General features: G+C 41.3%; 1 long non-coding RNA gene across 1 annotated transcript in view; it reads right to left on the minus strand.

Annotated features, from left to right (window-relative positions):
• Positions 1-26938, minus strand: part of LOC139592139 (uncharacterized) — a 41174-nt gene extending 14236 nt beyond the window's left edge. Inside the window, exons 1-8 of the long non-coding RNA XR_011679910.1 lie at positions 26568-26938; positions 25936-26113; positions 25381-25450; positions 19324-19430; positions 14343-14386; positions 12839-12908; positions 9070-9155; positions 824-907 (exon numbers count right to left, since the gene is read on the minus strand). This is a non-coding gene — a long non-coding RNA (uncharacterized lncRNA). The remainder of the gene's footprint in view (positions 1-823; positions 908-9069; positions 9156-12838; positions 12909-14342; positions 14387-19323; positions 19431-25380; positions 25451-25935; positions 26114-26567) is intronic.
• Positions 26939-27793: the final 855 nt, after the last annotated feature.

The following is a 27793-nucleotide window of genomic DNA, read 5'->3' on the forward strand; positions in this document are numbered from 1 at the left end:
ATACAACTGTCTTTTGTTGTAGCCTTGTGCTTATACAACTAGTCCAAATGGGTTTCCTTTGTTCTGATTTCCCAAAGGGTGTATGAAACATTATTGACCATTATTCTAAGCTTGTTCTGCAGTGGGCACTCAGTGTTGTACTGGCAGGTGTTTACAGGACCTTCAGCCAGGTTAAAAGAGAGAAGATTTGATAATGTTGCACCTCCAGGAAATCTTTCCAGCTAAACATCTGTAGCCATAGCTAACTTTACCATACGTGAAGCTTTCTGGGGCTCAGACCAATTATTTAAAATTATTGCTTACTTAATGCAGTAAATATAAAAATATAAAAATAAAAAAATTACAATATTTTAAAAACATGTTGCTACTTTTTAATGAGACTTATCATGCTGATTTTCTAATTAGTGTGCTCAAATTGAAGTGCAATCAACACCACAAGCTTTCATAATGCTCTTTATGTAGATAAAAGCAATTATCAATGTATAAATATATTTTATACCCACAGTTGGTCTTCTAACAGGTAGTAACTTTACCCTAAAAAGAGTTTATCCTTCATTCTCAAAGATTAGATGCTTTTGGCAAAAAAAAAACCATTCAGCTACTGTATTTAAGATCTTAGGTGTCTTTTTTATTTATCCGCAATCTCAGGAGTGTTTGCTGGTTCTAGTGATTCCTTTAGACACCATGAAGGAAAGCTTAAATGATTTCTTTATTTTAATATGCTAAAGTACTGGGCTGTTTTTTTATTGTTTGCTTGTTTGTCTTTTCCTGAACAAAGAAAAAATATCCTGAGTCTTTTTGGTAGTCAGAATGAGCCACCTACCCCTGTCAGACTGAGCACCTTGCAGTCAGATCGTCTCAATTCACTTGGGCTCTGTCTTTCTCTGCTGGCACAGTGGGCCATCATCTGTGATGAATGAGCACAATGACATAATTTTTCTTGATTTCACTTAATTTCTTACATCATTTATGCCTTTTTATACAAAGGAAAAGAAGGTGAAAATAAGGCATTTGTTCCAACATTAAGCAATGCTTCACCAAGTGCTTAAACATGTATTATTTCTCACATCACCAGCTCTCCTTTTCCCCTACATTATAAGGGAAAAACTAGATTTGGCGACACAGAATGAATGTGAGGAAGACCACCTTCAAAGCTGACAGGGGGAAGAGGTTAAACTGGGAGGACAGGACAGCAACCACAGCACCAGTTTTGAGCCCAAAACCATCACCCCCCTTGGCCACAGCTAATACCTGTAACGCCCCTTGGAGAGTTATCCGGGCATTTTAGCGGCATTTCCCGGCTGCCGGGCTGGCAGAGGGGGCACAGCGGAGGGAAAGATGCCCTGGCATCCTCCAGAGGCGGCAAACAGGGCTCCAAGGGCTCCTCTCCCCGCCAGGCAGCAGGTGGCGATGCACGGCAGCGAAACCCAGCGCTGCCGGCAGCATCCCCCGGAGAGCATCCCTGGGGCCGGCAGCGCCCTCCCCGAACACCTTTAATGATGGAACAAGGTCGGGTAGTTCCTTACTTAGCTCTCCCTCTGCCCACTGCTCACTAGGTGAATCTCCACTCACCCCTGTGAGAGCTGGCAGAGCCTGCTCTGAAAGGCACAAGATTTATTCCTGACATTTGTCGCTCACTTTGTTTTCCCATCTCTAAAATATAACCAGACAAAATCGTTACTCATATACAGCAATTGTTCCTGCACACACCCTGTCTGAATATTTGCATTAAGGATGTACAGCTTCCTCCTGAGGGGAAGAGGAGGGGCAGGCACTGATATCTTCTCTCTGGCCACCAGTGACAGGACCCAAGGGAATGGCCTGAAGCTGTGTCAGGAGAGCTTTAGGCTGGATATTGGGAAAAAGTCCTTCACTCTGAGGTGAAGAACTGGGCACTGGAACAGGATTTCCAGGGAAGTGGTCACAGGACCAGCCTGACAGAGTTCATGAAGCATTTGGACTCCCAGGCACAGGGTGTGATTCTTGGGACACTCCTGTGCAGGGCCAGGAGTTGGACTTGATGATCCTTGTGGATCTCTTCCAACTCAGCTTATTCTACGACTCTCTGTCATCCTTTGGGCCAGCTGAGATGTGGCAGCAAGAATATTCATGCCTGAGAATTCCTTGGGATGACTGTTCCATTCAGTCATCTGGCAGCGACTTGCAACAACCAGAGGTCTCCAGCACTCTCAGATGAGCTGCTTAGATATTATTAGATATTTCTCCCCCAGAAGGAGACTTTCTGTCTGTGTTCTGGAAGGTTTAATAACCTCAGATCATATTCCCTTAGTTTGGATGACCTTTGAGCAATAAGGCCTTGGAGAAAAAGATGTATGAATTAAAAAATGTTAATGCAGATTCCACATCTATCTACAACTGAGGACACAATTAATTTTCTGTAGTCTAGCACTAAGACTTCTGTAGCTGTGTTTTTACTTGTGCCAATCCTTTCCATCTCTTACAGCCCAACAACTATTTGCAATTCAGTTGGAACACTCAGAGCTTTTTCTTAGGAGGGAATTGAGCATAAATTTTCATAATATTTAAAAGAAAGTACTTTCTAAGTTAAATATGGGTCTTTTTTCCTTGTATTCTCTAAGGCAGCATGGCTCTGCAGTACTTTAATAACCATAAGTTGCCTTCAAAGTCCAATGATGGGTGAAATTTTGGAGTTATAAGATGAAATATTTTTGTCAGTTATTTCAGCTTTGCTCTACAAAGAAAAATTCACAAGAGATGCACAATTTCTAAAGCTGTCCTGAAAAGATTTCATATTGAGCACAGCTCTGCAAAAATGTTACGTACCATTAATAAACAGTTGATTGAAAGGGCATCTTCAACTTTCACTGACCTCTCCTGGCCTCTCACACCCTGTAATAAACACCTTCTGCCAGCAAGGAGGACAGAAATGAGAAGGAATGAACTGCTCAAACAAAGAAAGTCAGAGAGAATTTCAGGGCACTCAGATATGACAATAATTAAAACGTAGGTAGGTTTATTTTGGCAGGAAGGAGCTGTGACTAATGATGCACAAAGGAAGCCTCTATGGAGTGGGAGTTTGAGGTGCAGGTGGGGAAAGAAAAGGACAACACTAGGAGAAAGAATATTAACATGACAGAATTTATATTTTCAGTGTCTGTCTGGGTTTCCCTTCATGATGCCTCAGTCTGTGTCAGTAGTATTCATTAAATCCAGAACTTGCCATGATGGCAAACTTGTACTACCTTGAAATTCTAGAGTTCAAAGAAGAACGAGCAGATGCTCATTAAATGCTGAGAGCTTAGATTGGACTGAAGAGGAGGGGGAGGAGAGAAACAAGCCCATTATCTGCTTTATTTTTAAAAACAAACCTACTAACAGCTCCACTTAAAAGCAAGCCCAAACCCTTCTCTAGGTCAACATCAAAGTAACTAATCCAGGAGTATGCATGAACTCCTCCTGAAGTCTGTCCATGTCCATCTGGGACACCAGCAGGTACATCCAGCTCCTGGGCACTGTAAATGCCATCATGGAGCATGAAAACACAGACCACTGCAACATTTTACCTCCTCAAGTTGTGCCCACCGGTGTAGGTCTGTAAATAATTTAGTTTTTAACTTAGAAGTAGAAATTTGCTTGCCAAATATACTATTGCAGATGATGAAAATTCCCGGGTTTACTTTACCTTAAAGAAATGAGTTTCATGTGCCTAAACAAAAACAAGAATCACCCCTAAAAGCTCAAACCTGTCAGTGGTTGGTTTTGTTGTTGTTTTCTTTCTTCTTTTTTTTTTTTTTTTTTTTTTTTTATCCTGCCATTGACGAAGCTGTCACTCTTGTAAAGACAACTGGGCTTAAAACCAAGACCCAGCTACACATTGGCCAGGTGATATTGTGATATCCAAGTGGCTGGCTTGGTACACAAGCAGCTAAAGGCCATTTGTCTCTAGATCACCTGTGTAGACCACTAGGGAGATACCTCCAGGGCCTGGAAATCCCAGAAGAGGTGAAGAGAGCTTATTCTGTGATCCTCATCTGCATCTGATGGATACCCATATCACAACCCACTCTTGGTGCAACCTGATAAACAACCCCAGATTTTCAGCATTCCCACAACTGAAATGTAACAGAAATGGCCAGAGCAGGCCTGAGGGGAAGGGGAAAAAAAATCTTAAACAACTATTGGGAATTAGCTGAATACTGCATTTTTAAAAACCAACCAGACCTGACCTTCTAAGAACTCTCTAGAGGGATTTCAGCTCAAAGAAGCAGCTTGAAAAGATAATAAGTAAAAGTGTCTCAGTAGAGAGCAGAAAATATTTAGCCTTTTGAGAACAATGGGAAATCATCAGCCAGGTAACTGTTGCAAAGATAAAACTGGATCCTGTGTGCTCAACATCACAGAAGGACACAATACTGAAATGTGGGACTGTATATAAAGAACAGAAAAGGAGGGGACACCCTAATCCATGTAGATTAATAATTAGTTCCTTGGCAATGTCTGCTCTGCATTGATAGCTTAGAGGCATAAGCCCAGCTCAGCTGGGAAATCATACACAGGTGAGACCATACAGAGAAGTCAGGACTAGGTGTCAAGTCCTTAGATTAGATCAGGCTTATCAGATTTTCTACTGCAAGATTGTTTCTTCATTTGTACCTAGAATCAAAATGAAAATTACCAAAAGATGAAGTGAACAAATATGTCCCGAGCCATGAAATAAAAAATAGGTGAAAAATGTTCATGCAGGTCAAATCAATCTGAAGCAGGCTTGCTAGCTGTCTTATGAACATTCTAGTCTGAAAAATAAAATTATATATTCAATCATCATCATCTGAAGAATGAGAATATGCAGCAGTTTTACATCATGGAGTCAGCAGAATTCTTATCCTTAAGACAATGATTTTCCCTTGAAATTTCCAAAACTCTATGGATGGGTCCCAAATTAGTCAGAGTTCAGTCCTATGGCACTTGCAGGACTTTTCTTGATATCAACAGAGATCAGTAGTGTTATAACTCTGAGTCTTACTGTGTAGTGTAAATTCTACTTGGCTCTATCCAAATTTTCAACACACAAAAATTGTAAGCTCATAGACACATGGATGTATCCTGAGGCTTACAGACATATTCCTCACCTGTGTAAAAAAGTAAAAGAAAAAAGAAACTAAGACCACTGTTCTCATATATTTTTAATTTTCAACAGAAAATGCGAATGGGGATCATCCATCCTTGCTGGGCAATTTCTAAGAAAGAATCTGTTTAATTGTGGGGCTGTTACACTCCATATTGCATGCATCTCAATTAAAGTAAGAAAGCCTGTAAGTTATAGTCCAAGCCAACTATTAGTCTGATCAGTGTATTGTGCTTATTGTAACTCATTACTGAGTTGTTGGAAAGATTTCTCTAAGCTGTACAGAATGGCTTGGAAAAGATCCAGTCACTTTACACATCTGAGGATGTCACCAGGAGAAAAGGAATTAGATGTACAATGCTATTGTAAGAAAATGTTCACAATTTCCAATGGTTTTTTACCACTCTCACAATACCCAAAGATGAATAATTTGCAGTGACAGTACAGAGACTGAGAGTAGTAACATTTACCTCACAAATATTTTTGTCAGATACCTGCAGCCTAACTACAGGAAGGAAAACCCAAATTAAACCATTCTTCAGAACTACCCTTTAAATGAAAGTCAAGCCTGCCAGGCATGAGTTGGAAGGATTCAGAGTCAATACTGCTGTGTCATGTTTGGAGGTAATTGGTTTGTTTTATAAATCTGCAAATAAAAAGTTGTGCTTGATATGTCTAAGACTGTGTAAACATTTCCCATTTGTGGCATCCAAATTCTGTTTCAAGCTAAATAATTTAAAATGCTGTCTGCAGAAACCTTACAACAAGCAATGAAGAATGTTAGTCTGACATTTCACTTTAGTCCAGTTACTCTGAGATTTTGATTTCTTGGACACTCTTCTGGGTCCCTGGGTACCTAGTTAATGAATACAAGGTTCAGAACCTGACCACACTCTGCTCCTGCCTCTAGAGTAATGACATCCTGAAAGAGAGCTCCTAAAAATGCCAGTGTTCCCCTGAGAGAGCTGGGATGGAGGAGCTGGAAGTTCTGGGCTGCCCTGAAGCAATTTGTACAGCAGGGATGCCCATGGGACAAACACACCAGGGATCCCTTCCTGCTTCACAGAGCTCATGGCCAGCAACAGGAATATTATGGAGCAGCTCTGAGTGAAATTACTCAGCTCTGGAGCAGCTGCTGAGTAAAAGATTTTGCTTCAAACCTACTGTAGTCGGGTGTTTCTGAAATGAAGTTTTCTTTGATTTCTGGTTCACCAATTTCTGCTTGAAATAGAAGAAATTAAATTAAAAGAATCAAATAATGTCTTATAAACAGTGGCTCCTGGCTGTTCAGTGATCTCCATGTGGTACTGTTCTCTAGAATAAAACTTTATTTGAGGACAGTTCCCATTGCTTTTCTGCTGGTGGATAAAGCAATAACAAGGATACTGGGTATAGCTGTACTGCAGCTTGCTTTAGTTCCAAAACCTCATGAACTAACTGCAGCCTTAACATCTGCACAAGAGAGAACCATACACAATTTTGCCAAAATCAATCAATGCAAGAATCTTTAAAACAATATCTGAAGTGGGAGTAGAAAGAGCTCCAGCTCTGATCCATCACTGCCTTCACTCAAATAATGTATTAATTTAAAAACCATCGCCTGCAGCAATCTTTAGCAAAGCAAAGAAGGAGGAAGAGAATGAATTTAATCAATGGGTTTTCCCTTCAGAAGAGGCTGGTTTGGTAAATGTCTACAGGGATCACCAACAGGCATGCTGCTGCTTTTCTTGCTTTTGCTGAATGCTGCTCTAGCCCTGAAGAATTTCAGCTTCCTGCTCAGTTGTACCTCAGTGAAAACTGGCACCATGGGCACAAAGGTGACTGGGCAATTGTGTCCCTTCCTGTGTTTCCCAAGCAGCAGCTGCAAACCTGCTGGTGGGCATCCCCTCTATCTGAGTCACAGCTAAGATAAATATAATTTTGTTGTTTAAATCACACGTTCTGAAAATGAGGTAAAGCAGGCATCTGGAGCTGAGTTGTTCCCTCTCCCACCATCCCTGGCCACCTACCTTTTTTTTTTTCCTCTCTGGGCAGCTTGGTGAGCTAAAAGTCATCCTCTAAACAGCAGCAGTAGGGTAGAAATACTTAATCAAAGATTGGCAATGTAGACCTTGTTTCAGAGAGGAAACACAGAGGAAGTGTGATTTTCATTTGCTGTCCTCTTGGGCACTTTCCAGCAGTTCTTCAAAACTACTCTCACCAGCAGGTAGAATTTGGCCAGTGCCAAGATGACAGCACCAGTGCCTCAAAAGAACTGGAAAAAACCCTGCTGCCAGGGGTATGGCCAGTGTTTTCCAGAGGTATTTAAGATATAAGGTATCAGCAGTGTTCTTAAGCAAAGGCTAGCTTTGGTCAGTTCAGGGTGTAGAACAGTATTTCAGCAGGAAATACTCCAGAGGTCTCAGGAAGTTGGATTGCAGCCACTTAAACAATTTCTAGGATTGTGTCAGTCAGTGTAGACAGCAGAGACAATGCAGTTATGCACTGAGCCTAAGCAGAGGTCAAGACTGGGCTGCCTCTGAAATCACAAAACTAACTTAAAAACAAAACCAATGACAGCTCTTCTTCTGCATCTACTGGACAGCATTGCCCCATCTCCTCTTTAACTGGAAACTGAAAGTGTGAGAAAGAATCCCTGGAAACCCAGACCTGGAAGTCTCAACATTTACTCTGACTGAACAGGTGGGGAGAGTGGGACTTGGAAATCACCTTTCCCATGAAATGGCTGAGACTGCCCCAACACACAGTGTGGTGCTCAACCTCTCCTTTCCAGATGGGAACTCTCACAGCCTAAGAGAGGGTAGCACACTCTTCCTGCTGCCAGCAAGAGAAGAGGCTCCCACTGCTTGTACTCACAAACCAGCCTCCCTGATGAGCACCTGAGTGCCTGACCTCAGTCTGTTCTCTAGAGAATGTTTTAGCAGCACAGTGCCCCCAGACAAACACAATTACAGGTGACTAGAGAAGGTCTGTGGTGAACAGCACCAGGAATTGCTCAGAGACACTGGAGCCAGTGAAAGCTGCTCTGATGTAACACCTTTGAAGCCAGGAGGTGCCTGGAACCCCAAGCAGGAAGTTGATTCTGGCAGGAACATCACCCAGTGCCTTTGGTGATGATTCCCTCCACATTTGGAGGCAATTTGGAGATGTTATTTTGAGTAGTGGTACAACAAAGGACTAAATGAAATATTCATCTCCAGTTGCTTTAGAAAATTAGCTCCATAGGCATCTTTGGCATTATTTATTAGATCATTAAAACTCTAGTAAACATTTGTTAAATTATAAAAATTGGAGGTAAGGAGAGAAGTTGCAAATGCATATTTGCTCAGCCTTGCCTCCCTGTTGACATGTCTGGGGACTATAATTCATCAACACTGTTTTGGGGTTGGATTTACTTTTAAGCCCAGAAGCACACTTACATCAAATGAACAACTTTGCAATGCATTTGCTCCAGATTCTCTAAGAAAAATTAAACTTGGCAGTTCAAGTTATCCTGGCTGTCAGACAGCCTACAAAATGTTTTTCTCAAAAGCCCTTGCACAACTGAGAGTGGTCTTTGGGTTTGTTTACTTCATTACAAATGCCAGAGAGGGACTGGTAACATCACTCTCGTACCAAAATGTTTCCAAGAATGAGTTAATATAATTTAAAGAAAATGAAGCCAAGAAGACATTGCTTTCATTGTTAATCCCTAAGCAGGAGCTAAAAGGCTGGAATAAACAGAAGGACATAAATATTCTGCCTATGTTTCAGCTTGCTTGCTAAATGTTTACTTACCAACGTTGTGGGATACAAAAGGGGCTTTAGGGTGGGGTAGTTTTTCTTCCATTTCATTATTCCTATTAATAGTTTAATTGAACATTTGGCTGTAATATAATAATATTAATCTTAGTTAACACATTTGCAATTTGTAATACTTTGATGTAATTTAATAGGTTAAATTCACTAGATAATGTGCATACCTTAGGCTGAAGATGGAAAGGAGAAAATGGAGAACACTGAGCTCACTGCAATGGGTGAAGTGAAAACATCACCAGACTCATAATTTCTAGGGAAAATTAAGGAATGTTAATATTACACTGTTCTTCTGAAGGAAGGCAAATAGTGCAGACAAAGAAAATGATGAGTTTGAGAATGAAAGCTCTTGGTTGGGAAAAAAGATAAGAAATTCAGTTTTCAATAGAATGAATAACACCATAAACTGCAGCAGGCTTGTCACTATGAAAAAAGCAGCAAGTGAGTTTAATTAAAAATGCTGCTTTTTCATGTAAGAACATGCAGTCTGGGCTGTGTCAACATGCTGCCTGCCTAATCTGAGTATAAAAAGAGCTGGTAGCAGTGAGATAAAGTGCAAGCCAAGGAAATGGTTTGGTTGTTTGGATTTTTTTTTTAATTATTATTTTCTTTTTTTGTTGTCACTCTACCTCATGGATTTTTTTTTTTTTTTTAAATTATCAGGCATTAAGCAGCCTCACCCTCTTTCTCAGATCCATATTAAATTGGATCATTCACTTCAGAACTGTAAAACACCAGAAGATGGATCTGGATTGCAAAGGGAGCAAAGACACCCCTCTTGAATTCTGAGATATGTTGGACCCAAGAAGTTTTGGAGTGCTCTTGGCCCAAAGACCTATCAACCTTTTTCAATTTATTGCAAACTGAGTATTTGAAGAACACAAAGGAGGGTTGTGGAGGGGGCAGGAAAACTCAGTAAGGCTCTCACATGCAGCAGATACACTGAAAACTCAATGTTTTCCTGATCTGCAGAGGAACTAAATTCCTATGTCCTATCCAAGACTCTTACTAACCTTTAAAACCATTCAGAGGAAAACAGAACATGACCCTAAAGTCTTTGCAAATGTTGGAATGGACTCTGAGGAGTTTTGGCTTAGAGTAAGAGGATTCTCATTGTACAGCATATACCCCAACATGGAATCATTTAGACTAGGGGAATAAAAGAAACAAAGGAGGATTAAATTCCAGAACTTAAACACACACCTCCAGCATATTCTGACAAACCTTCTCATCATTTGGGAATTGTCCAAGAAACCTGAAGAGTATAAAAATCAGTCAAGCTCTATCCATTAGGCACCTCTTTAATTTTGCTAGTTGGTACATTTGCATGCCAATGATGCCAGAAACAGTCTTCAAGTTATAGTTACTGTTAGGAAATAAAGACTTCAATTTTTTTGCAAATTATAGCATCCATGTTCTGAAAATTTCAGAGTATAATTTTAGTACTATGATCCAGTTTATTTTCTGCATGTGTCTGCTTGTTAGGAATAGAAAAACTAAAGTGAAAAATTGTATTAATACAAGAACAAGAGACTTCAATTCTCAAATGCAATTACAGCAAATCAAAGCTGAAGACCAGGAGTAGAACAAATTAAATGTTGTAAGTACCAATACTTTTTCACTTTTTATGAAAAAAAAAAAAAAAAACAAAAACAAAAGGAAAAAAGAGAGAAGAGATGAGGGAAGAAGGTTTGAAACCCCTGCTCAGTCTCCAACAATCCACAGTCAGGAACAATCCAATGTCATCAGAGCCTGAGACTTCCTGTGACAGCAGAATCAACAGGCAGTGTAAAGCCATGCATACATTAATGGTAAATGTTCTTAAATCTAATAATAAAATAGTAATCTTTCTGGTAACTAGAAGACTGAAAACTTCTGAAATGCATATATTTTTATCTGCAAAAATATCCTTAATTTAAAACAAACAGAATACTTTTCCTTTCCCCCTGCAAATTAAGGCAGCTATTGCTGACCCTACAGTGTCCCTGATTTTTTTTCCCCCTGCTATTATTTTATTCCTGGCAACTTCTCTTGAAGAACCACTGAAGAAAACAACATGGGTATACCAAAAAAAGGACAGAATCAAGTGCCTAGCTGACAAAGAGTTTAATTTCCTTTTGGCTTCTAAAGAGAATGCAGTGAACTTTTTCCAGCAGATGCGGTTTTAAACAAATAAACATACATCTATTGTTTGACTATCAAGCAACAGTGTTCATTTAGATCCACTTTCAGGAGAAGCATGAAATCATCTGATGTTTTTAACATTCGTGTGAGTAGTAAAAAAACTTAGACCTGGAGATACCACACAGGACAGAAATTGGAAAAAATATTTTACATATTAATTCTGGCATGCAAATTTAGTGAATTTTCCCATCCAAAATCTCAAAAAAAGGAAGATGACCTAGGGCAATTCAGTTAACATCAGTCCCAAGCAAAATCATTGCAAAATGAATACAAGACTCAACTGATAGCCAGTGAAGGATGTAATTAATGCCATCAACACAGTTTTATGGAAAACATCCTTAGGGATCTATGGTTGGGTTAATGGAGAAAACTACAGGTATGTAATGTAGTGTAGTAGAGTATACACAGACCTTGCTGATGGGCTCAGTTAATCTTGGCAGTGTGTTCTGATAAAACTGGCTCAAATAAATGGATTTGATGAATTGACAGACTGGCAGACACAAATTTATTGAACAAGCATAATTGAAATCACATTGTTTCTAGAGGTTTTTTTTCATTGAAGTAAATTAGATCTGATACAGCTCAATAGTTTTCATTAGTGATCCAGAAGTATTTTTCAAAACCTGGATGATCAGATTTTCAGATGACAAAGATGAGTAGAATATAAACATTAAGACAGACAAGCAGTCATAGAAAATGACAGAGACAATCTGAGAGGGATGAAATTTTCATTTTAACAGGTTTCAGTGCAAAGCACTGTATTTAAACACACAGACTACAAAACAAGCTCAGAAAATGACTACATCCATCCTGGAGCAACAACTCAAGGAGGACTCTGCCACAATATTCAGAAATCCCACCCTGAAGTGTCTGTCATGGTATGATAGAAAAACAGGTCCTGCAGCAGACTTCAAGGGCCAGAACACCTTATTATGTACTGCTCCAGTGCTTCATAAACACACAACAAAAGGCAGCATCCCTTACCCCCAGAAATTAAACAGCACAGATGCAAGAGATGCAAATTTACTGACAAGTGGAAACAAGCATTCAAATATCCCTGCAGCTTTCACGTGGATCTGCTGCAGAGGCCAATTAAAACAGCAAACCAGGTAACAAATCAAACATCACATGGGGAAAAAGGCAAGCATGACAGTCTGAACCCTGTGCATTTCTCAAGGTGAGCAAGAAAAGAGGAACTGCAGACAGTTCCCTGCCTGGGAAAGGTCCCTGAAACAAAGGCCAGTGCTGGAGCCAGCTGAGGCTGTGTGATTCATGGCATTAAGAATCCTGGCTTCTGGGAAGGTCTGGGGTCATGTGCATAAGCAGCAATAGCCAGCTGGACAAGGATCAACTCTGGCAGCAGCAGCAACACGTTTCACAGATGGAAATGATGAATGCTGAGAGGGGGTTCATGGATTAAATGCACTTAACCTGCACCGCACTGATTTTTATTTCCGCACCTCCAACCCCCTGGCTAATCCCTCCTTGGCAAGCTTTCCCTGTGTTGTTTTCCAGTGGAAGGAGCTAGCTCTGATCCTGACTAAACAGCATCTTGGCACAAGTACAGTGGGAATCTTCAAGGTCAGCTCTCAGCCACTGGCTCCAGTCCTGGCCCTGGCAATAAGCCAGAGCAATCCAGGCTTGTTCTAACCTGTGAAAACCAATTAGAACCACCAAGGGACCAGCAGAGAGATGACACTTCCCCATCCCTCTCTTACTCATAAAACACTTCCCCATCCCTCTCTTACTCACCCTCCTAACATGCCTTCTCCTTGGGGTCCTGCACTAGGAAGGGTGTGCTGGCAGTGCTCCAGAGGCCACCCTGATGAACATAAAGGACAAGCAGAGGGATCAGGCATGAACACATTTTGCTATTTCAGGGCTCCTACCTGAGGGGCTGAAGGCAGCAGTGGCTTCTTCCACAGACAAACTTCACTGTGAAGATTTGCCTACAGCACAGGAAAAGATTATGAAAGCTGCTCTCTCTGGAACACCTAGCAGGGTTTTCATTACACAAACTCAATTTTTGGTCAGCAGTTCTTTGCTAATGCAACAATTTTTCCTGTCATGCCATGCATACCAGTGGGAGCTCTGGTATGAACTCTATATACAAGCTGGAGAACAGAAAAAAAATAATCTTGCCACCTTATTTTACTGAAAAAACCACCAAAAGATAAAAGGCCAGCAAAATCTTTACCTCGGAAAGCACGAATATTTGCAAATTCTTGTTTAATATCTATACTCTTCTGTTTCAAAGACCCAAGTTTTCACCTACTTGAGGCACACAGAACACATTCTGTGGACAGCAGAAGAAGGCTGCTGTTATGTGAATAGGGTGCCACAAAATGCCTCCCAAACACTGAGCTCCAGCCTGCATTGGGCAGTGAAGCCAGCAGGTTTGTCTGGGATAATGTCTGAAGGTGCCTTAAGCAGCTCCCCCCTGTTGGTGACAGCCCCTGAGGGGAGGCACAGAGCTGTCCCCATGCCCTTTTCCTGCCATGTCCTCCTGGAGAGAGCTGAACCCTGAGCTCTCTGAGAACACCTCACCCCTTCTATATGATCGTGTATGATTCAGTGAGAGCCCCATATGTGACAAGTTAAGGACAGCAAGCAGTGGTACACATACCAGTCACTTAGGTCTCATAACACCTGGACTTCTAAGCAGATGGCAGACCAGAAGATTGATGTACTGATGTCAGATTTTCCCCCTCCACTGGAATGAATGAGGTTCACCCACACCAGCCCAATGCCAAATCCAGCCCTATACCAGAAATGAAATATCAAGGGGGTTTGAGGCCTTTCCATAAATGTTGCATGAATGTGTTTTTCTCAGTCTGGAGTATGAGAAGCCTTAACCAGGCAGCAATAACCCAGAGTGCCAGTGGCAGTGTAGGCAGAGAGCAGGAATGCTGTGCAGCAGGCAGGTGAGCAGCACCTCCAAGGGAGGCAGCCCCAAGCTCTGCAACACCTCCCTTTCCTCAGAGACACACTGAGCATCCAGCTCCCCAGGAGAGACAAAACCTTGAAGAAAAGCTCTGCAGCTTTGTTTACACTTGACATTTAATATATCACATAAAATCTGTTGAGCTTCAATAAATGAAACCAGGTGATGGTTCAACTTCTTGAATGTTTCCCTTTACTGCACACACAGACTGGTACAAGGCATTCCTTCCTTTTCCAAGTGCTGCAAGGCAGCAGGATGTGATAATGCAGATTTCACCTTCAAATACTGTGAAAAGTAAACACCTGCCATTACCTGATTTCTGGTAATAGTGTAGCACCTGGCTCTTCAAAAGATCTCTGTAAAATAAACAAAAGCAATAAGCAAATGTAGGTATCACTCATCCAAAGGAGCAATTAGAAAGCATTTGGGCCATGAAATGTGTATTTGTGACTAAATAGCATCTAGCACAAGAGAATTTTGAAGCTTGATTAGGCTGAAACCATTGGACACTGCCACCCAACAATTAATAACCATATTAGCACTAAGAATTAAAACACAAGCTGACCACGTTGCTCTGGAAATATAAGAATATGGCAAATACACCCCCCTGAATAGCAGCCAATAACTGGGAATGGAAGAAAGGAAACGAGCCTAAAATTAATCACTAAAATAATTAGAATTTCTTTAAAAATGGAAGGAAGAAAGCCTTACCTAGTCAGGCACCAGGAAACAGAGGTGCATTAGTATTTGCACTGATCTTTACCTCCAATAATTACATTTCCAATATCATAGTTACAAAAAGGATGGGAAGAAGAAAAATGAAGCAAACAAACAGAAGGCAGATAAACACAGTTATTAATCTAAAATCTTTTAAAAACACAAGCTTTCTGTCTTGTAAGAAACAATGCTGCACCTTTTCTGGTTTGAAAAGGAAAGCTCTACTACAATACATCAAGATAAACAATTTAAGTGCCAGAAGATAAGTAAAGTGCTATTCTTCACTGAAATTTGTACACCAGTCAATGCAGGGATACATCTAGAAGAGAAAGATCTTCTCTGGACTTCCTTTTATCACCACATTTCCATCTGGTAACTTCAAATCAGAGCATGTATCCCTGTGCCTGAGTCTGCATTTCTCTTACCCCTAAGGGAGGGCAGCACCTTTCCCCAGGTGCTGAGTCTTTCCAAACTCTGTCTGATTCCAGCTCATGGAGGCACTTGAGTTGCTAACTGAGAGTAGTCATAGTGTCTCTATCAATAAAAGAAGGAGCAATATAAACAATTTCTGGAAAAACTTACTAGAAGGGCAATGAGGAGGCCTAGGAAATGACAGTGCTTGTTCAAGGAAAGCAGTGCGCAAGAGGGGACAGAATTCTTCTGCTTTCCTTTCCCCATAAAGCAGTCCATCTCCTGAAAGGTTTGCTTTCACCTGTTGACAGATACCTGCATCCACAATTTCTCACAGGATCGCCTTCCCTCAGGTTCTGCTGTGCTCACACCTAAGAGATCTCTGCTGCTTGGTGTTTGTGCTATTCTATTCTCACAGCTTCTGGAAATTTCCTCACATGTACTGGGAGTTATTTCCCAGCAGAGGTGATTAATTTTTCACACACAAAACATTCTGGTGATTTTGACAGCATTTATTTTTTTGTGCTCATGTGTTCTTGTACTGATTCTCCCTCAAAACTGTGGCTGACAATATCATTCTGTCATCTTTGTGGTGGAAAAATCCAATACCTAGGGACAAGGACATAACTCTGTTATCTAAATCCTGGGCAGTACAGTGCCTTTTGAAATACTGATATATCACTGCTTGAAGGCATTTCTGAGCTGGATTCCCACTCCAGCATGAGGAAGCAGGGAAGACATCCCCCCAGCTTGGAGCACACATGTTGGGCAGGGGTAGCCCCGCTCAGAGCAGTGGATTCCAAAGCTCTGCTCTTTCAGGATTGCCCTGGTCAGCCCCAGATGACACAAAGCACATGCAGAGCAGAGGGGCAGGCTGGTCAGACAGAGATTTAAAGGGGAGGGAGCAGGAAAATACACACATGAACAGCATCTATACAGCAATTCCCCACCTTGCCCTGGGTAGAATACTGCTGCACACAGCCATGAGCTGTGCAAGCCCCCATGTGAGCAGTTTGGTTTTAAAAACAGATGCCTATTAAATGCCTTACATTTCTATTCACATCCCAGTAACAATTTGTACTTTTCTTTGCCTACGGACAGTGCACAGAAATATATTAATAATCATTTAAACACCAGAGCTTATGGAAAATTTTCAGTAGAATAAAGCATTATATAGCACAAGAGACACAGACTTTATGGACAGAAAACTTTCAAACAACAGGTAGGTGAAAAAAATGGATTATTAAAAGCAACTTGTCATTTTTCATTTAAAGACAGCACCATCAATAAAATCAGTTCTTTGCCTTGATGCAAGTTCCCTTAGAGGCAGACTCCATCACTTCACTTTGGAGTTGTGTCTGAAGCACAAAAAGAAGATTGAAGACTTACCTGGAGTAAAATAAACAAATTGCAGTGCAAAGCCTGTGGGTATATAAATGCTGTCATTTCCTTTGAAAAATGTTTCACTGTATTAGCAGAGTGGCAGGAAGGTCTGCTTCTCATTTCATTGCTCTGAATTGTCTAAGTGTTCAAGGGTCATAAGGAATATTCTTCACCCAGGACCAAAAAAGGAAGTACCCATGGGTGTTGATTATTGAGCACAGAACAAGACATCATTCTTTAGTTCACAGAAAAACTCAAGCACTTCCAAAAAAACTAAAGCTGAGCATCATGAATAAACTGGATGATAAATGACTGGATCTTAATTAGAAAAAGAAAAAAGAAGAAAAAAGCCAACAGTGAAATATATGTTTTTTAAATAGAAAAAAAAGGAAAAGAATGATGACTGATGCTACTGCTCCCCCTATTTCAGCTGATTAAGTTCTCTCTCATGAAAAAACAACACTAGGAAACAACAGATCCAGAAAGAAAAAATACCAGCAACCAAGACAGAACATCACATCAGCTAAAGGGGCAAGCAGGAGCACCATGCCAGTGCTTTGAACAGCAGGCTCTACTCCACAGAGGCTTTGTCTGGAAAGCTGATTTACCATTTATGCTTTATAGGCAATGTTCCAATAGCTGGGCTAATCACATCTTTTTTTTTCAAATATTTTCAGGAAGCCACACAGGTTGGAAATGTAATACACTGTCTGGTAGCTTGTGAAAGGGCTGTAAATGTGAGCAGAAAGGGCAGAAGACATTTGTTTCCATCTTTTCTAAACTGAATTTCAGGCCAGGCATTGTTGGGGATTGGATACAATACTAAGAAATCTGTATTGTATTGACAAGGCAACAACCAGAACTGAGTTCTTACACTGAACTGGAACCCAGTTTGGACCTGAGACACCAAATGCTCTACCAGCAAATTCTCAATTATGAAGCATTCAAAGGAAAATTTTTTATTGCAACTCTCCAGTCTGCTGCACCTGCTCTAGGCAGAAACAAACTTGCTCACTGAAACTGCAAATAGTGATAAAAATTTATAAAGGGGGAGGAGAGCAACAGTGCACCCATAAACTGCATCTGTCTTTATAAGGGAGACATAAAAACTGGGGAAGAAATAAAGAGTTTTATGGAGGCAATGAGAAAACAAAGATAATTAAAACCAAAACTAAAACTCTTTACCATCATGATGCCCATATAATAGCTTCCCTACAGGAAAAATAAAGGAACTACATCTGAATATACATGTATGGGGGAAGAAAGTTCTCTTGGCACCAGAAATAAATGACAAATCTTTTTTGTTTGGTTGATTGTTTTTTGTTTTTTTTTTCAAATGACCTCAGCTCCTGTCATGTTAGAAACATTCTGGTGCCACTGGCCTCCAGTGGAAGGACACCCAGCAGAGGCAGGATCACTGCCAGCTTCTCTCTGCCTGTGCTGCCCACCTCCAAGTAAGATGCTAGGCTTGTTTCTGTGGAAACATTTGCCTTGTCTCTCTGTTCAGCTAAGACAGCAGATGTAGCAGTTAATTTCACTTGCATTAATCCTTTCCTACAAGTGCTTAAAAGTGGAAATATTGACCTGCAGAAGTGTTCTGGTCAACCTGCACTGCTCCAGCTGTCCCATCACCCAAGCTCCAATACTTATTACCCTCCAGTCAGAAAACTGCATATGGTGCAGTTTTATCAAGCTGTTTTGAGGGCTAAAATGAAAATAACTACCAACAGTTACACCTTTCTTCCTGACCATTAGGAACATTCTCCAAACTCTAGTTCTCACGTGTTTTTAACTGCAGTTAAAAAACACTTTTCAGGAATAACACCACACCATAGCCAAAATTCTGGCACATAGAACCCACTCCCTGGTCTTGTAGGCAGTGATGGACAGAGCTGTACCTGTTTCTCCATCTCTCCAGAAACCCTTCCAGTGGGAGACATGCAGGCAACCTCACCCAGCACCCTTCCCACCTCCTGGAGCAAGACAGAAAGGCAGCTGAAAGCCCAGACTGCACATACAGCTACTGCTGTAGGGACAGCAAAGATCCCATTTCAAGGCTCATCTAAAAACCCTTCCCCCTGTGCATGGAAGTCTGCCAGAGCTTTAAGGAGGTGCCTGTGTGCCAAAGGCCCATTTCAGAGTATGTATAACCATGCGTGCCAGGGTGTAAATATTGCTTCCTCTTCTTTTACACTCTGCTATTGTTAATAATGCAGTTAAATTTAAAATACTGTGCACCTAAGGTCTCTGGTGGGAAGCAAAGCCTTTGCAGATGAAGCAGCTTAAGCCAAGAGCTTCCTTTCCTGCAAGCCCTGTCTGAACCACCAGCTGTGACTGCCAGAGCAAGCCTTGCCTTAATTCCCTCTCCAGACAATAAGGTCAGGCTGGCAACAAGACAGTTTTTGTGGAACAAGAGTCTTTTTTAAAAAAGCAGACTCAAGCCCCAGTCCATTAACAGCTCCATGTAAGCCCGTGGAGTTTTAAAACCAAAAGTTTCAGCTCTGTCTCTACGTTGCCTACAACTTCATGCCAGGGCCCAGCCCTGCTGCTGCTTCTTCACCTCCCCTTCTTCCCTGAACTCAGTGAGCACATATTGTAGAGCAGATGTGTGAGCTGCCTTCCCTCCCACCTTCCAGCCACCAAAGCCCTTCAGTCAAGTCTCTGCTGAAAACACTCTCAGAGACTCTGTCACGCCCTTGACCTTCTCTGCTGTGCTCATCTCGGTACCAGTTTGCACCATGGAAATGAAATGCTCCAAACATACTTTCTGTAGGATCCTTACCAGGATTCATCTCTGCCCCTTTCCTCGCTCTCTCCATGATAAAACTGATGAGCAAATCCCTGGAGGTGCCACCTGCCCACAGCACCTTTGCTACAGTGTTCTCTCACCTGGGGAAAGAAACACACTGCATTTAGCCTCTGAGAAACAAGACTGACTAGAATTCTGGTGCACAGCTGAGAAGTATGTAATCCTCTTTCTTATTTGCAATAGTAGACTGCAACACATCAAGCAAAAACTTAAGCTTTTGGGTGCTAATGAGAGCAGGCTGGCAGACATTTTATGAAGTTCTCTTCACATTTTTCACCAAACTCCTAGCAAAGAATATTAAATAGCAACCACCACCAACCACACAAACAAACAAAACCCCAAGTCCAACGAACAATCACAAAAAAGAATGTCCATATTCTTCAGACTTAAAGAAGCACTTTTCATGAATTCATGAATTCAGGTTAAGACACATGTTCAAAACAACATAGAGCTGATGCAAAATGCAACAAAAGCTCTTCCCCTCTGCTAAGGGCACCTATAAAACAGTTTATCTGTTTGAGTCATCTCAGTTCTGATGGCACCAGAGGAGACAACAAGTCTGCCTCCTCCAGGCAAACCACTAAAGCTAGCAGATGAACACTAAATTCAAGCAGAACCCATTCTTCTCTTCTGGAAGGATTTGCTTAAGTTTCTCAATATTCTGTCTACATCTGTATGCACAGAATTGAGCATTTACCATTTTCCTGGACTGATTTTCCTTCTCTTTAAGGAATATTGCAGGGCTGAGGAAGTGTCAGAATGCTATGCAGCCCTTGTCACTGTCAGAATTATTTCATACTGTTTTCTTAGCAACTCCTGCTGAGATTCATAAACTGTTTGCACATAAGGATTACTAATGAAGTTCAGTCTCATTCTTCAGCCCCCCTCCAGCCCACAGTGCAAAATATAGCTGTACTTTGGATTTAGAAGCCTGACTAATCATGCAAGATACCTATCATTTATCTATGGAGAAGGCAGCAGTTTCTATGAGAGGACTCCTGCCTTTTTCTCCTTTGCTCAGCTCTGTATCAAGACAGAAGGACTATTCTGTGGACAGGGAGAGAATCAAGAACATCTAAGCACAGAATTTCAGAATGGTAAAGGCTGGAAGGGAGCATTGCTGGTCCAACCTACCTGCTCAAGCAATGTGCCCTGGAGCCAAGTGCATAGGATTGCATCCAGGTAGTTCTTGAATGTCTCCAGGGATGGAGACTCCACAACCTCCCTGGGCAACCTGTGCCAGTGCAGGGTCCCCCACACAGCAAATCTGAGCCTTCAGTCCCAGGGGAACTATTAGCAGGTTTCAATGCCCTACTCTTTAGGAAGACTGCCCACCATTAAGAGGTAAAGCATGGTTGATCTAGTATAGCATGATTGATATGGTATGAATCTGGGAGTAAAGATGCACCTTAAGGTGCTGCCTTAACCTAAGTTTTCATATCTTGGTACTGAGCAAATGTCCTAAAGTCCAATAAAGGTGATGATGACACAGGTCTCTTGGAAAAAACTTGGCTAACACAAATAGCCTTTCACAGATCAGATAGTTACCCCTTCCAGGCTGTATTTTATAGTCCCAAAATACTTGGCATTAATATTCGTCCTCTGTTAACAATATCAAAGCATCATAAGAAAAATCCTGCTACATTTTCACACATTTAACGATTTTCAGGTACAGAATCATTTTTCAAAAGCCTTTGTAGATAAGAGACAGAAAGTTTAAAGGTAGGAAATATTTGTCTGGGCATCAAATATTTGTCTGTGCTGCCTTTACAAAGAGCACATCTGGAACAGAGAGAGGAAGCAAAGTCCTGCAGAAAAGCAAACCTCTAATAAATTGGTTGCATGTCAGAATCTGTCAGCAGTGTGAGTCATTCTGTGCTCATTTCCACTGTAACAAATTATTGCTTTTCCAGGTTTGAATTTTCTCACATGCTGTTTTGCTACAGCACTGCATGAAATAACCCAGCACTGAGCACCCCACTGCAGGAGTGCCACATGCAGTTTATCATTAGCAATATAATTTTGGCAAAGGATGGATAAGGGTGGTAGTGGAATGCATGAATAAAGCAATATTAAACAAATAAACAACGTGCAGCACCAGGTGGATTCAAAACAAACAGCAGGCCATCATTAGAGTAGGCTATTTTACACTGAGCCATCAGCTTGAGTCCTGCCTCAGTTTGTCAGTGTTGCTGCCATCAAGCAGCCACTTAGTTTGCTGTTTCTAAACATGGTAGTGGCCACAGTTGTTCTGAGAGGGGAGATCCAGATTTTCAAGCAAACAGAGCACACCTAAGGGCAGAGAAGAAGGCAGAGTATTGCTGTCTCCCTGTTCTCCCTTTCCTGACAATAGCCCTTCCCTTCAGCACTTATGTCACGCTTGCTCAGCTTCACTACCATCCTCTCTGCATGTCTCCTCTGCTCTAGCCTTGGCATGGTTGCTGCAAAACCTGAAAGCCATTCCCTAGAAGCCCCAGCAGAATACTGTGAAATATCAGTGAATGCTGGACTTTGCCCAAACACCCAAAATTGCCTTGAGCTCCAGTGTGGGTAAGAAGAAAAACTGTTAGTGCACAAGCAGACATGAAATAAGGAGGCTTCTGGTGTGAAAAGGACAGACTGGAAGACATCCCTTGCTGGGCATTTCTCTACAGTTTTCAGAGATTGGAGGAGAAAGAACTGCCTTCACTCCCACACCCTCCTTGGGGGCTTGCCACAGGGTTTTTAACTTGCTGAAAGAATAAATTAAAAACTCAATTAAAAATTGCATATCAAGAGCATTCCCTACCTCAAAGCACATATCTTCAGTCTCCTGTAAATTAACTGTTGAGGTAGTCCAACTGTTAAGGGAAGAGACTTCCTGAAGTCAGGATTGATGCAAGAAATACAAATTCACTAATATGAAATGAGATTTATCTGGTACAAAGTTAAATGATTGGTTTTAGAACAGCTTAAACAGAACATACCTCTTTTCTTCCCTTCTAGTAGATGTTTCTCTCTGTGTTACTTACTGCAAGTGACAAAAAGATGACTTCTAATCAATAGTAATTTAGAAATCAAGAGCAGTTTCTGTGGTGTGACTGCCCAAAAGCACTGGGCAGGCTGCAAAGACAAGAACCTACTCCCAAATAAAAAGAAAAACCAAGAAAATCTTCCTAATTGTGTCCATAGCACTGACTCTGTCCTAACATCTCTAAAGCTAAACACCTGTGAGGACAGATTTTTAAAAGTGTTTAGACAAAGCTTCTATTCAAATAGAGAGGTGAAGCATTTTTGGTGTTAGCACAGTAACCCTGACTTCCTGGAGAAATGCTCAGAAAAAAAGTTTGTATCTATCTATAACCCTGATATTTGTATTTCTGCATGCCCTCCAGCCCCTAACATAAAGGCTTGACCTGGAAACTCCCCAGGCTGCTTCAGCTGCACAAGACACTTCAGGCTGCATCTGCACATGTGCCAAAGGAAGGGGAAAATGGTAGAGCTATTATCTGGTGAATCAATTGTTCAAAGGTCTCAGTTCTAAACAGACTGAATGCTCCTCTGTCTGACAGCCTAAATGGGACGTGGTGTTTAAGGAAAGAAAAAAAACAGGCTAAAAAAAACCCCTGGCTGTGTTGGTGTTACAAATCAGATGAGAGGGTTTTGGTGGTTCCTTTAGGTCCTTCAGACATGGCCCCGAAAGGTGATGATGGTTTTTGAGATATCCCACAGCAAGGTTTGATATCCCACTCAACATTTGGGGGGTCATTAATCTAAAACAACAGCAGTGATAAATCTACAAATCACCAGAATTTGCTGGGAGGAGGGAGGTAAAGGGAGGAAGATCACTAACAAAGTGAGGAGCATGCTGAGTGCTGGCTTATCTCAATATCTGATGTTTAGCTGCAAACATGTCTCCTCAGTTTCCCCACCCTTTCACCAGCAAATGCCAGAACATTGCATTGGAGGGTCAGAATGCAATCCCCAGCAGGTCAGCCTACAAGCCAGGGATTTTTTCCAATTGATTCTGAAAAAAAATCTCCCTCACCCTCAAGCGTATGCGATTGGTGGCAAATAGGGGACTGCTGCCATTTAAAACAAAAGTATTTCACAGCCTTTCTTTGCAATGTTGTTGTTTATTTGTGTGGCATCTGGGAATATGCCAGATGTTCTAAAAAGCCACAAAAACTCACCTCCCTTTCAGCTTTGTAAATGGCAGAAAAGGCATTTACATTCTTTGTCAGGTTTGTTTCTCCAGCCTGGCATTTAGAGCCCCTTGGCCCAATTGTGTCTAGGGCCTGAGGATACTCTCCTAACACCAGCAACAAATAATAACTGAAGCCCCTGGGATTTCTGAAACTACTGAGAGGTGAAACAAGCTGCCAACCTGCCCAGAGTATTTATAATCTCATAAAACCCACAGAAATGACACCAGCAAGCTGGCTGATAAACTGTACATGACAGCCACAAACACTGATCTTCCTGCAACCAGTATCATTAAAAATGGTGCTAGAAATATATCACTGTGTCAAACTGGATGAAAGCCAACAGGAAAGTGATAGGTCCTTCTGTGCTCCAGCACAGCTGAAAAAGCTTTTCTCAAGTGATAGGTGAAGCCTTGAATACCCACAAAAACTGTAGAAAGTTACTTTTAAGGGTAAATCTGATAAGTATCAGCAAAGAGAGAGGCAGAAATCTGAAGCCCAAAAGCAGAAATGTGAAACAGGAGGAGGAAATGCCTTATTTTAGGATTTTTGAGTAGCAAAGTACTGAGCAAAGTGGGATCCAAAAGTAACAGCAAGGTGACTCCCCTTCTGGAAAAGGAAATCGTATTGACAAGTGTGAAAATAAACAACTTTGATTTCAATGAGCAGATTTTAATTAAATCTGGCCTCTGAGGTCTGGCTGACTTTTAATTGTCTCTATAGCTGAAAATGGATTTTGCTCCTCTGGGCATGTTCACACCTGGTTCTCACCTGGACCATTTATTCCAAGGCTCCCTCTTGGCTCTGCAAACCCAATCTCACTACATTGTGACATGTAACTAAAATCAATGACACAGAAAAATTCCTATGGGGAAGCCACTGCAGTGCTGGTTTCCATCCTCTATCTGTGTGACTCTATTTCCCTTCAGATGGCCAAGACTCCTACTTAAGGTCTAGTAATGGGCCCAGAAAAATAAATATGCTCATAATGACCTGGTTATGAAATAATATAAATGGAAAAGACCAACAAAAATAGAGCAGATTTCCTTTTAAAAAAATCAGCACTTATCCATTGTACTAACCCTGCACTTTCTGTACATTATGTCTCCAAAGAGATTCCACTGGGAATCAGGGATGTGCAAGGTTTTGACCTGACAGTCAACACATCTTGGGCTTTGTAACTGAACACTGTAAGATCAGCAGGAAGACAAGGATAAAAGTTAAGGGAGAAAATACACTATTCTTTGGCAAGAGTGTTCTGGAAATAATGTGTGAGTGAAATTCTTCCCAAACCCTGAAGAAAAAATCTAGGAAGGATGCACTCCAACTCCTGACACTCAGGCACGCAGCACCAGAGCTCAGACTGGAGTTTTGCTGGCCCAATCAACAAGCTCAGAGCTGATGAGGGCAAGTCACAGCTCTCCTCCAGCCCAGGTGTCACTGGGGTACAAACCCCAAACTTGGGGTCAGAACGTGGCTGTGGCATGATCCCAAGTCAGGGAGGATGGAAAAACAATTATCTTTAGGCACTTTGGCTGTAAACTGATGCTGTGCAAATCAATTATATCCATGGGAATATTCATGTTCCAGTTTATTTAATGAAAACAATAGTGAATTGTTTGCATGTCACATCTAACTGAGCCCATTCCTTGCTTTCAAGTTAAATTAAGAAGTTGGAAGAAAAGACCTGCTGCTGCTCTTTTCCACCACAGAATGATAAGTGAGACCAAAAATAAATAATTTTGGTCATGTTCCCTTTTAAAAAACATCAGCCATCTATAAATAGTATGGCTTGGTCATTTTAACAGCAATACCTGCATGTCAACAGGGAAACCTGCAAACTCACTTTTACACTTTCCAATTCAGTTGTCTTGATCTTGTCCTGTGTTTCTTAAAGTCATGAGAGCCAGTTAGCCCTGATAAAAGACATAAAAATCGTGACAGGAGAAGACAGAGGAAAAGAAACATCAAACTGGCAACTAGCTACAAATAAATTTCCCATTCCTTATCTTCTACTGCTCTATTTTGTCCACATTATTAAATGAAGTCAGGGTAGCTTCAGAACTACAGTAATAACACCTCTCAGATCTGCAAGCACTTTGCAAGAACAGCTATTTATGGTTTAAAGTTCGGGTCATAGGTTCAGTTGAGGTGATTTCCCTACCACATCATCATAAGCAAGTAGCAGAATTTGAATTAAAGTCTGCATCTGTATCTTACATCATCAAAGGATGCCCATGTTGCCTCAGTGTTGTGGGATCTGTACTTGCCCACTGATTTAATTTTCTGATTGTAACCCTTCATGCTCATCACAGACACAAAAAGCTGAAGGCACAGCCCTGTATGGCTGCACTGCTTCTGCAGGTACTAAAGAAACAGCAAAGCAATATTTCCCACTTACCTCCAGAAAGCATCTGCTTTTTGCAACATCACAGTCACACACTCTTCTTCCTTTCCTTCCCTTTTCAGTTTCTGAAATAAAGTAAATCCCACTTAAAAGGCAGCATCTTCTCAGGAATTTACATGCCTGTCAGCCAGGTGGAGGTGGAGCTGGTTCTGGCACTAAGCAGGAGATGGAGCTGGGAACACACAAATACATAATTTTAAACAATGAAAAATTCTTTGATGTTGGGTGAACTAAAACTTTTTTTCATGACAGCACCTGTGCTTTGTCTAATGAGAAGCCTGACAGGAACTTGGGCAATAATTTACAAAGGGTTGAAGTAGCCCACAGGGACTGAGAGCTGAACTCTGCTGCAATACCACTCATACCACTTTCCTGGAGATTTCAAAAGGGTCTCCAGAGGCAACACACTTGACTCTGTTCTCCTGACCTCCAATTTAACACTATTATCCTTTTCTTCACTTAAGTTTCAGTAATATTTAAAGTCCTATCAAATAAAGGAATGAACAGTCCTGGAAGAGTCAATGACCTTTCCCTCCAGCAACCTTGTGATGTGTAAGACAAGAAAAAGCAATTAAAGAGAGAAAAAAGATGGGCAATTTATCAACACATTAAATTCATTATCTCACCAAAAGCTCTCCTCTCTTCACCAGTTCTTGCTTTTCAGATCCAGAGGGAGTGAGCACTTGTGCTCTCATTTCTAGACTGACTTGCATTAGTCAGCTACCATCCTCCCAGGAGCTGCCTTGCCATCAAGCTGCTCTGCTAACACTCAGCTATTCAGCTGTATAGTCAAGCTCAGGATAATTCCCTTTATTTAAGGAGCATAGCATATCTCCTTATGAGAGAGAGAGACAGACTACCCTGATTTAACATGATTGTTTGCATGATGGTCTACCCTTGATAGGAAGAGCTTGTTGGCAGCCACACAGGAGCCAATGTCCCACTGGCACTTGGGTTCAGAAAAGCCATGCTGTTCTTAGGAGCAGAAGGTTTGCCAAAAAATCCAGCGTTGTCACTAGGGAATGCCAGGGTTTCTGGGTAGGGTGCTTTTATTATCACGCTCAGTTAAGTGGAACTGGCACTATGACAACTGCTTCAGAAAGAGCACTTAGCACAGTGTGGGGGAGAAAAAACATGGATCTCAGCTGATGGAGCTGTATCATCCAGAACACCTAGTCCAGAGGAGTAGTAACAGCAGTGCATCTTTATTACACAGTGTCTTTCACTGTAAAGGAACAAATGCTGTCACTAATGCTGCACTGTAGGTAAGATAAGCCACTTACACAGTTATGTGTTACCTTCTCTGCTAATGCAGGCTTGGGTTGCTGGTTCTGAGGCTTGAATTTGGCAGCTTTCAAGCATGTTACCTAGTATTTATATTAAATGCCTTAAAAATGGATTCCTTGAATTTGGGATAATCCCCCACTCTTGAAGACAATTACTAAAATACACTTACATATATTTGAATACACTTACGATACTTGAAGACAATTACTAAAATAAACTTACAGGATCTAACGATAGTGCCTACACATACTGAACAAGAATTGCAGCAAGAAAAGACTTATCTGCCTGTGAAATGCAGAGTACAGGAGAGCTGTCACTCCAGTGCACAGCAACTGCCCTGGCACAGACTCTAACAGACTGGAATGATCACCATATTTGAATTTTTGAGCTTTCATAAAACTGAGAATGAAAATTGAAGCCTTTCAAAAGTCCATTTATTTCACACCTCGGAACACCATGTTATTCAAATAAAATATATATCACTCTCTTGCTGCAAATCTGGGCCAGAAAGGAACTGAATTTTGGAATGAGAGAGTTGAAGAAATAGGAGGAATTTTGTTTCAAG

Source organism: Agelaius tricolor, unplaced genomic scaffold, assembly GCF_023055355.1.
Source record: "Agelaius tricolor isolate 1412-34295 unplaced genomic scaffold, bAgeTri1.0.p SCAF_8, whole genome shotgun sequence".
Classification (NCBI taxonomy): Eukaryota; Metazoa; Chordata; class Aves; order Passeriformes; family Icteridae; genus Agelaius; species Agelaius tricolor.